General features: G+C 37.3%; 1 pseudogene; it reads left to right on the top strand.

Annotated features, from left to right (window-relative positions):
* The first annotated feature begins 3,690 nt into the window (after window positions 1–3,690).
* Window positions 3,691–7,219, top strand: LOC102856355 (annotated as a pseudogene).
* Window positions 7,220–7,571: the final 352 nt, after the last annotated feature.

The raw sequence follows: 7,571 nt of genomic DNA, 5'->3' as shown, positions 1-7,571 counted from the left end.
AAAACCCTACAGCCTTTACTAGAGATTATATTTCAACGTCAAGAAAATAAAATGCTCACTGAACCAATAGGTAGCATCATGATGGAGAAAAAAATTGAAGTAGTAAAATTATTTCGTTTTAGTTAGATTGACGATGAATATCTATGGCAGCAGCAGTCAAGAAATCAAGATGTGTTGTGTTGATAAAATTGTTTGCCAAGGGCCTCTTCGATGTGTGAAAGAGCGAGGATGTCAGTTTAAAGATTAAGGTGTAGCTAATTCAAGTCATGGCATTTTTCAGTTGATTAGCATGCATATGAAAGTTAGTAAATAAGGATTACAGAAAAAGAAATAATGCTTTTGAGTTGTGGTGTTGAAGAAAAGTATTGAACATGCCGTAGACTGCTAAAAGAATAGACAAATCTATTTTGGAGGAAAGGCAACCAGGGTGCCCCTTAAAGGTAAGGGTAGTAAAACTTGGGCTCACATACTTTGGACGTGTTTTCAGGATGGGACAGTTCTTGGGAAAAGATATCAAACTGAAAAAGGTGGAGCATCAGAGAAAGAGAAGACGACCTTCACCAGATAAATTGATACAGTGACTACCACAATGGGCTAGAATAAGACAGGGATCATGAGTATGGTGCATGGTAGGGCATTGAATCTATTCCTCATAGGGTTTCTGTGAATTGTAGTTCACTTAATGAAACCTAATAACAATAATGTGAACAGCATATCTGAATTTTTGTCCTATCCTGTGCAATCCTAATCATCTCTGGCATACCTGAGCACATTGTTGCAATCACTGTGTTAATTTATCTCATTGAAAGTCGTCGTCTCTTCCAATGACCTTCCAACTTTCCTAGCATGATGTCTCTTTGCAATCAATACTCCCTTCTAGCAAAAAGCCTGAAGTTTGTATGACAAAGCTTGGCTAACCTTCCCTCTAAGGAGCACTCTGGTTGTACCTTTTACAAGACAGTTCTATTTGTTCTTTGGGCAATCCATGGGATATTCAGTACTCCTCGAAGGCACTGATTTTTCTTCTGTTATCCTTCTTCATTGCCTACCTCTCAGGTGCATAGCAAATGATTGAAAAGGCCATAGCTTGAATCAGGTGCATCTTAGTCTTTAAACATCATTGTTCTTTAATATTTTGGATAGATCTCTAACAACAGAATTTCTGAAGGCAATATGCTTTTTGATTTCTTGACTGTTCATGCCAAGGGTTGATTGTGGATCCAAGTAAGAGAAAATCATTGACAATTTTAATCTTTTCTCCAGCTATCATGATGTTGCTTATTGGTCTGGTGGTAAGGATTTTTGTCTTGATATTGAGATGTAATCCATATTAAATTTGATCTTCTGCAGTGACCATTACAAGTTCTCTTCATTTTCAGCAAGCAAGGTTATGTCATCTGCATGATGCAGGTTGTTGATGAGTCTTCCTCTTATGTTGATATCACATTTTTCTTTATAGAGTACAGCTTCTTTAAGTATTTGTTTAGTATACAGATTGAACACGTACTGAGAAAGAATACAGCTTTATCAAGTGTTGTTTCCCTGCTCTGTGTGGTCAACAGCTTCTTGATCTAGGTATAGGATTTGTATGAGCATGATTAAATGTTTTGCGATTCCCATACTTCTCAATGTTAATCATAGCTTGTTATGATCCACACAGCCAAATGAAATACAATTTCTTCTGGTATTCTTTGCTTTCTGCCAAGATCCATCTGACATTAGCAATGGTATTTCTGATGCCACAGCATCTTCTAAACCCAGCCTGAACTTCTGGCAGTTCTCAATTTACTGTTGCTATTATCTTTGGATGATCTTTAACAATATTTTGCTTTCATCAAGTATTCATGATATTATTTGATCATTTCCACATTCTGTTGTGTTATCTTTCTTTGGAATGGGAACAAATATGGATTTCTTTCAGTTATTTGGCCAGGTAGCTCTTTTCCAAATCTTGGCACACACTGGTGAGCATGTACTATTCTTGAAATGATTTTTAAATTCAGATAGGATAGACTCAAGGCTGTCTTTTGGTTTTCATGGGCTTGTTTTAATCTTCTTCAGCTTCAATTTGAACTGGCACGTGAGTAATTGATGGTCTGCTTCAAAATCAGCACCTGGCCTGGTTTTGACTGTTGATACTGACCTCTTCTAATGATTATTTCCTCAGATGCAGTTAAATTAATGTTTGTGCACAGTCCATCAGCTGAGGTTCATGTGTAGATTCGCCATTTGTGTTTCTTTAAAATAATATTTGCTATGAAGAAATCACTGAATGTACAAAATTCAATAATTTGTTCTCCAGCCTCATTTCTGTCACCAAGTCTGTATTTTCCCACTGCCATCCCCTTATCATTATTTCCAACTTTTGTATTCCAATCAATAATTATTACTAGTGCATCTTGATTGCATGTTTTATTAATTTCTGACTGCAAAATTTGGTAGAAATTTTCAATTTCCTCTTCTCTAGCTTTATCTGTTAGTGTGTATATTTGAATAATAATGATATTAACAGGTCTGTCTTGTCCTAAAGAGTAAGGATATCAGTCTAAGGACTAAAACGTGCTAGTTCAAGCCATGCTATTTTCAGTTATTTTCTATACATACCTAGGATTGCTGTGATGCTGAACCTTGTGCCATTGGAGTCTGAAATGCCATAACGGTTTCCCATGGTGGACGGTGTTTGGTGGAGCTCTAAGTTTAAGACAGGTTTGGAAGCAGGAGTGACATCCACTTCCTAAACAACATAGGCATGTTGGAAACTCTATGAACTTTAATAAATGTTGATACTTATAGAAAGGCTTCAGGCCTTTTGTTCATAATGTCGCTATGAGTCATGTTTGACTAGAAGGCAATCAACAACACCACCAATGCAAAAGTTGGACAGTGGAAGAAAGATAGAAAAAAAGAGAATGAATGCAGTGACTGCAGCAGTGGGCTTGAGCATGGAGGAGATCATGAGAATGGCACATATGCTTATAGCAAGGTTCCAGTCTCTTGTTCATAGGATAACTACGAGTCACAGAGTCATAGTTGTCCTGAATGCACTTAACAAAAACGTCAAAACTTTCAAATGCTTATATGACATAAGGTGAAGAAGTAATTCTCTTTAATTCATATAGAGAAATTTTAAGCTTTCTCTGATCACAAAATAACCTAAAAATCTAAAATTCTTCAACATATAGTATTCACAAACCCAGTTCAAAGCTACAGTGTCTTCATGCTGAGATTGCAAATGTGGTTACTAAGGAAGGAACTCAGTGATGCTATTCTAGCTAATTTAGGTATGAGCTGCTCCTTTAACAGCTTTTTGCTAAACAAAAGGAGTTCCTGTTTTACTCCTAACCTTTTCTTTCATAAAGGTAAAATTCCAATTTCGAGGATCTAACCTCGGCTACAGTAGCAAAGTTTCACAGGCAAGGATACTGTAAGATTAGAACTCAGGCACTGCTGATATGAATGTAAAATGGTATAACCACATTGGAAAGCAGATTGCCATTTCCTTGTAAAGTTGTGGAGGAGGGAATTACCATTTTATATAGCTATTCCACTACTAGGAATATATGCTAAAGAAATAAAAGCTGAGCAGCGGAGCCCTCCCGGGTAGCCGTGGCCTCCTCCCTTCTGCGTTAGACCCCGTGGGTCTTTGCTGCTCAGAACACCCGCGAAGGTGTTTTTTTGCCTTGCGCTGACATGGAGGAATTTTACTCGGAAGACTTTTCGACCTCCGAGGAAGATGAGGACTACGTGCCGTTGGGTGGAGAGTATAGTGAAGATGATGTAAATGAATTAGTGAAGGAAGATGAAGTGGATGGTGAAGAGCAGACACAGGAAACTCAAGGGAAAAAAAGAAAGGCTTAGAGCATTCCAGCCAGAAAGAGAAAACGGGGTGGCCTCTCATTAGAAGGAGAAGATGTGGATGCTGGAGTGGAATCTGGAAGGACCAGCAGTGAGGAGGAAAATGTGTCTGCAGAGCAGGGAAAAGGGCAGTGAGTCAGAAGATGCAAGAAAAAAGGAGGACAAACTCTGGGCCAGCTTTCTCAATGATGTCGGACCAAAATCAAAAGTGTCTGTTGCAAGTACACGAGTTAAGAGAGAAGAGGAAGCTGCAGGAACAAGTTCAAATAAGTTGGTGAAACTCGAGGATCTGACAAGGCCTCCAGAAGCTGAAAAGGTCAGGATCACCAAGGTGTTTGATTTTGCTGGTGAAGAAGTCAGGTGCTGTCAAGTTGACTACGCCTTATAGTGACCCTGTGAACAACAGATGGGAACCTTGCCCTATCCTGTGCCATCGTCATGATCTCCGCCATACTCAAGCCCATTGTTGCAGTCACTGTCATTCTGTTTCATTGAGGGTCTTCCTCTCTCTTACTAGCCCTCGCCGTTTCCCTGCATGATGTCTCTTCCCAAGCACTGACCCCTTCTGACAACCTGAGTGAGCTCAGGTAGCAGTGTGGTCTGGCGTTTTGAATCCACCGGCAGCTCCGAGGGAGAAAGATGAACAGTCACTTCCTGTGCAATTTGCAGCTTCGGAAACCCACTGGAGAACCCACTATGAGTCAACGGCAGTGAGATAGGTTATCTAAGGAAATGTATAACTTTACCAGTGGCCTTACCTAATAAGTAAAACTGATAATTGTTTCTATGAGAAGTCAGTAAATTTCATAATCAAAGCAAAAAAATAAGAAAGAAATAAAAGCTGTGGCACAAACAGATGTGCACATCCACATTTGTCATTGTTCACAATAGCAAATATATGGAAGCAACCCATCAACAATAGATGAATACAGAAATTATTCCATAACTTGAATCAGGTGCATCTTAATCTTCCAGCTGGCATCATTGCTCCTCAGTAATTTGTTGAGGTCCTATACAGCTGGATTCCTGTGCAATATGTCTACTGATCTCTGCGTTGCTGGCACTTATGTTGTTGTGGATCCAAGTAAGATGAAATAATTGACAAATTCCATTTTTTCTCTTCCAATAATGGCAGTGTCTTTTGGCTCAGTGGTGAGGATCTCTGTTTCCTTGATGTTGAGATGTAATCCATATTTAAGGCCATATTATTTGATCTTCTATAGCAAGCACATTTCTCACTATCAATAAGCTAGGTTGTGTCATATGCATAACGAAGGGTTTTGATGAATCTTTTTCTAATCCTTATGTCACTTCTTACAGAGCACCAGAATGATTAATTCAGTGCACAGACTGAATAGGTGTGGAGAAAGGATATGATCCTAACACACACCTTTTCTTTTTTAAAATCATGTAGTGTTATCTTGCTAGGTATAGGCATTATATGAGCATAATTAAGTGCTCTGGGATTCCATTATGATGAGTGAAATAAGTCAGTCACAAAAGAACAAATATAAGATCACTGTTATAAAAAGCTGAAGACAGGTTTACATACTGAGAGAATCAATCTAGTCTGGTTACCAGGGAGAAGAGGATGAGGAAGTAGATAGTTAATTGTAGATAGTGAACACTTATGGGGATGCGTGAAGAAGGGAATGCCAATGTGAAATGAATGAATAATCAGACATTGTGTATATTGTAATTTTTGTTATGGAACAGAATGTACATGAATGATTGATTGGAAACCTTCACCAATATACTTTATAAATTTTAACTCAAATCCTAGTCCAAAAAAAGACAAAAGAACTATCATGCCACTTTAAAAAAAGTAATCAATGCCACTGAATTGTACCTGCAGAAATTTATGAAACTATTTTTTACTGTATATAATATTTTCTATAAAAAAGTATTTACAGCAACAGCATGTTATAGTTGTCTTAAAATTTAATATGTTCTTGTTATTACAAGCCATTGAGTTGTGTACAACCCATAGAGACCCTATGCACAATAGATCTGAACCTTTCCATATTAAAATTTAATTTAGAAGATGAATAAATTCATTATTATTATTATTATTAAATACTTTGAAAGAAATATATCCTAAAAATTTACTTCCAATATGGAGGACTGTATGGCGCTTTGTCAAAAAGTTGCAAATAGAAATACCATTTGACCCAGCAATCCTCTACTGGGAATATACCTTAAAGAATCCATAACTGCCACCCAGGCAGATATATACACACCCATGTTTATTGCTGCTTTGTGCACAATAGCAAAGAGTTGGAAATAACTCAAGTGCCCATCAACAAATTAGTGGATAGAGAAGCTCTGGTATATTCACACAATGGAATACTATGCTGCATTGAAAAAACAAGGAACTCATGCAATATTATTCAAAATGGGTGACCCTGAGTGACATTATGCTGAGTGAAAGATCTCAGTCACAAAAGGACAAATACTGCATAGTGTCACTGTTATAGAACGGGACTGACATCAGGGTTGGGATTAGACTGAGAAAAATTGGATAAAATATATATACCGCATTGAAACAGATGAGGGAGAGAACAGTTTAAAAGCGATATATGATTGGGTGTTATGGTTATGACGAGAGTCCAGAATGAAGGTTGCATAATGGAGTGTACTGGGGGCGGGGCTTGTATACCAATGAAAGAATTTTACTCTTCAAAGAGAAGAGAGAACTGGGAGGAAGGGGTGGGCAGAGAGAAAAATGCAACAATGAATGAATGGAAATACAAAATCTCTGTAAACCTTCATTAAAATTAATAAAATAAAATTTTAAAAAGGAAAACAAATAGATCTGTCTTGGAAAGTATGACACCAGATTTCTCCTTGGAGACTAGGATTTTGAAGCTCCGTCTCACATAATTTGGGCTCATGGCCTTGGAGAAGGACATCATGCTTGGAAGGGTGGAGGGACAGCACAGGGGAGGAAAACTCCAGATGAGATAGATTGATACAGTAATAGGGACAATGGAGTCAGTGAGCCTGGTTCAGAACAGGCCAGGCTTCAGAGCTGCTGTACATAGGTCACAGGCAGTTCAACGACACATAACAACAAAAACAATGAGTTTGGACTTAATCCTATTTACTGAGGGTTTTAAATACAGGATTTTAAAAGTGTTTTCTTTCAATTTCCTAAGAATAAGATTTCACTTTATTTATACTAAATGTCTCTTTGTTTTTCCTTACCAAGTCTCATCTCTAATTCTATTGAATCCAGTGGTCATTTACTGAATGTTTTCTATATTAGGCATTTGTTTTGTGGGCTTTTTATTTCTTTGATTGCAGGTTGGTTAATGCCCTCATGTCTAAATCCTTAGGCAATATTCTGAAACATTTTTCTTGAATAGGAAATCATACTTTTAAATGCACAGTTTTAGTTTTATTCTCTGTGGAATTTTTTACTTTATGAATTTATGGTTTAAATTATTAACCCAGGGATGTTAGATCTTTCCACCAATAGATTCAAATGCCTTTGCTTCTTATACTAAGTTCTGCACACTACCTCATGCCCTGATGAAATCCAATTTCTTTATTGAAAATTGTGCCCTAATTTTGTTTCTTGAAGTTATATACACACGTCATATATAATGTCTTTGTCATTTTGAAGCATACAATAAAAAATTTAGGAAATTCAGTGTTGCTCAATCATAACCTTTATTTCATTCTAAAACATTTTCATCACTCTTAAAGGAGAC

This window comes from Elephantulus edwardii, unplaced genomic scaffold (assembly GCF_000299155.1).
Source record: "Elephantulus edwardii isolate Elephantulus edwardi_28Jun2011 unplaced genomic scaffold, EleEdw1.0 scaffold00131, whole genome shotgun sequence".
Lineage (NCBI taxonomy): Eukaryota > Metazoa > Chordata > Mammalia > Macroscelidea > Macroscelididae > Elephantulus > Elephantulus edwardii.
The sequence above is the reverse complement of the archived record's forward strand: the minus strand, read 5'-3'. Positions and strand labels throughout refer to the sequence as shown.